We start from the raw sequence: 4,191 nt of genomic DNA on the forward strand, positions 1-4,191 counted from the left end.
TCTTCCAGTCCTAGGCTAGCAGATGTAGAGGGATGTAGGTTGGTACTGTCTACCCGGGGTTAGAGTTAATGCTTCCGAAAAACTGTGTCTCGGTCATCCGTTTCTCAAACACCATGTAGTGCGAGAAATCCAACGGAGGAGATCGAGTCTTGTGGGGAAAAGTGCGCAAACCTCTGCAGAGTGTACAATCTAATCATGGTTAGCTGTGTCCTCGGTTATGGACATCTTGAGTATCTAGTACTTGGATTATCCTATCGTATCTCATCACTCTGAATTAATATGTTGGGTTGTTAATGATTACTTTAATTGGGATTGAGACGGGGGTACCATTCTCAATGTTTCAACCACCATGATAGTCAAATAAAATTTATTCCTTTGTTGTAGGGAAAAATTTGCTTTTCGCAAAAACCATATAACCATAGAGCCTCCACTAGCCATATATGCATGTAGTGATAGCATTTATTTTGTTCATTGCTCTACTGTGTTACATTGCCAGAATATTCCATGTGCTGACCCATTTTTGGGCTGCAACGTATTATGTTGCAGACTTTTCAGACAAGGAGTAAGGTTCGCTAGGTCGTTGTCGTGCAGCTCAGCTATGCCGTTGGAGTTGATGGACTCACTTTATCTTCCAAGCCTTCCGCTGTTATCGTATTAGATGGCCTTAAGCCATATTTATTGTAATAAGTTCTCTTCTGAGATATTCGATGTAATAAGTGTGTGATTGCCACTCTGTTATAAATCCTTCGAGTATTATGTGTGTCGGCATTACCGATCCAGGGATGACACTGAAGCACAGAGACTTGACCGTTTGAGGTCGGGTCGCTACAAGATGGTATCAGAGCAGACGCTGAGTGTAGGACACGACCACTAAGATAAGCCATAGGTCACTCTTCTCTACTCATTTCTGACTCCTCTCCATTTTCTACTCTTTAGGATGGCGGATTCAAGGAACAAGTTTGCACAACCGGATGAAGACACACCCTTTGGGCGACACTTGAAGGAAGTCTCTAGGTACCTGAACATCGGAATACCAAGCTTCACCGGGACCTACAACACCACTTTACCAGAAGAGGAGCGTTGGATGATACGAGTTCAAGTTCCAGGAAGGACATTCACGCCACTCACAGAGCCCATAGAGTTTTCCTTTGATGCACCAACCTGGAGTCTCGGCAAGAGCATGGCAGCTCACATCACCATGGGGCACATCGGCGAAGTTTACCACAAGGATCTCAAGGATACTATCTACCAGATATGTGGGTGCCGAGATGAGCAATGGGAGATAGTCAGCACCAAGAAGGACAGGTCCATTGCAGCTTTCATCCAGGAGTTAAACCAGCACATTCGACACCAGGAGAATCAGATGTGCGCAGACATGACAGATTTGAAGAAGGCGATGACAAGGATCACCGAGCTGGAGGAAGAACTCAAGTCTGCACGCGATGGATATGAGGAGGAAATCGCGACACTATTGGAGAAGAACGACGACCTGATAAAGAAGATCGGAGTATTCATGGGAGACCCCGCACCAAGAGGAGAAGACGACGATTCTACTTGCCCGGATAACTACATCATCATCGACGACACCGACTCCGACCATGATGATAGTGATGATGATTTTGAAGACGAAGCTGGAGCGGACATCATAGAGTCTTCCACCGATCAAAATTTCTAGATGACCACCAAATGATTAGTAGTATTCCCCCATGTATATAGTAGTAGTCTGAGCACTTTTAACGATAGTTCTAGACCGTTTGTATGCCTTTGCTTGATTGAGTGAGTGATATGATTGTGTTTGTCTCATGTGCATATGGGTAGTGTTTTCTCACTAGACCTCTTTTCTATTCTAATCTCTCCCCTTTAAACCCATCATATGCCTCCGAGACGTGACACCGGATTTGTCTTCCCACCGAAGATCACCCAGTTGATCCAGCAGCAGAATGCCTTGATGCAGATATTAGTCCAGAACCAAGGCAACAACAACAACAGCAACAACAACAACAACAACAACAACAACAACAACAACAACAACAACAACAACAACAACAACAACAACAACAACCCAAGCCCTTAGGACGCCCCTGTTAGTAAGTTCACCTGGAGCAGAGTATATGGCCAGCCGATGGTGCGATCGGATACCCTTAACCATTGGTAGCCATGTTTTCCCGTCAGACCTAATAATTTTGGAGTCACAAGGATTGGATGTGATATTAGGTAAGGACTGGATGTCGAAGTATGGAGGAAGCATTGATTGTGCTAGTAAGTCAATTCTGCTCACCACCCCGGAGGGAAAAAGGATCAAGTATGTATCCAAGCATTCGTCAAGGAGAACCCAAGTAAATTCTCTCTCAGGAGTTGTTCAGGAGGAAGTGCCTGTTGTGAAGGATTACCCGGATGTGTTTCCAGAGGAATTACCCGGCATGCCGCCAGATAGGGACATTGAGTTCTTAATAGAACTGTTGCCAGGCACCGGACCGATATCGAAGAGACCATACCGGATGCCCGCAAATGATCTGGAGGAGATTAAGAAGCAGATCAAGGAGTTATTAGAGAAAGGTTACATCCGATGAAGTTCATCACCGTGGGGAGCCCCAGTGCTTTTGGTTGAGAAGAAGGATGGATCCTTAAGGATGGTTGTTGATTATCGTGCACTAAATGAGGTGACGATCAAGAACAAGTACCCATTGCCGATGATCAATGATTTGTTTGACCAGCTGCAAGGAGCTAAAGTGTTTTCGAAGATCGATCTGCGATCAAGATATCACCAGCTGAAGATTCGAGAGAAGGATATACCAAAAACAGCATTCACCACAAGGTACGGGTTATATGAGTATACGGTCATGTCATTTGCACTGACTAACGCCCCTGCCTATTTCATGAGTATGATGAATAAGGTGTTCATGGAATTCTTGGATAAATTTGTGGTGGTGTTCATTGATGATATAATGGTCTACTCGAAGAATGAGGAGGAACACAAGGAGCATTTGCGTTTAGTCCTCGAGAAACTCAGGGAACATCAGTTGTATGCCAAGTTCAGCAAATGTGAGTTTTGGTTGAAGGAAGTTGGATTCCTTGGACATGTTATATCAGGAGAAGGTATAGCAGTAGACCCCACCAAGGTTCAGTCAGTCACCGAGTGGTTGGCACCCACCTCAGTTAGTGAGATCCACAGTTTTCTTGGACTCGCGGGACTATCGGAGATTCATTGAGAATTTTTTCCAAGATTGTGAAGCCAATGACGGCATTGTTGAAGAAGGATACCAAATTCAAATGGACAGAGGAATGTGAGGCAAGTTTTCAGGAGTTGAAGAAACGTTTGACTACAGCCCCAGTGCTGATTCTGCCAGATATACGCAAGGACTTCCAAGTATATTGCGATGCTTCACGCTCAGGACTTGGAGGTGTACTTATGCAGGACGGAAGAGCTGTTTCGTATGCATCCCGACAGCTTCGACCGCATGAGTTGAACTATGCTACCCATGATTTGGAGTTAGCAGCCGTAGTGCATGCGCTCAAGACTTGGAGACATTATCTTATCGGAAACCGTTGCGATGTGTACACAGATCATAAGAGTTTGAAGTACATTTTCACACAGAAGGAGCTGAACCTCAGGCAGAGGAGATGGTTGGAGCTTATAAAGGATTATGACATGAAGCTTCACTATCATCCAGGCAAGGCCAATGTCGTAGCAGACGCTTTGAGTCGGAAGAGTTACGTTAACACCCTCGTGAGCGGAGGAATGCCAAAGGAGTTAGCAGAGGATCTCAGGGAACTACGTTTGGAGATTGTTCCTAGAGGTTTTGTTGTAGCAATGGAAGTTCAATCTACCTTGTTGGGAAAGATTCGAGAAGCGCAGAAGGATGATAAAGAGATTGCCAAGATAAAAGAGAGAATGAGCAAAGGAAAGGCCAAAGGTTTTCGTGAGGATGAGCACGACACCTTATGGTTTGAGGACCGCGTTTATGTGCCCAATAATGCGGAGATCGGGAAGTTGATACTTTGGGAGGCTCACGACTCGCCATACTCGATACACCCCAGAAACACCAAGATGTATTTGGATTTGAAGGAGCGTTTCTCGTGAACTGGTATGAAGAAGGATATTGCTGAGTATGTAGCCATATGTGATGTATGTCAGAGAGTAAAGGCAGAACATCAGAAGCCAGCAGGATTACTGCAACCTATGCCGATACC

Source organism: Triticum aestivum, chromosome 3D, assembly GCF_018294505.1.
Source record: "Triticum aestivum cultivar Chinese Spring chromosome 3D, IWGSC CS RefSeq v2.1, whole genome shotgun sequence".
In the NCBI taxonomy this organism is placed as follows: Eukaryota; Viridiplantae; Streptophyta; class Magnoliopsida; order Poales; family Poaceae; genus Triticum; species Triticum aestivum.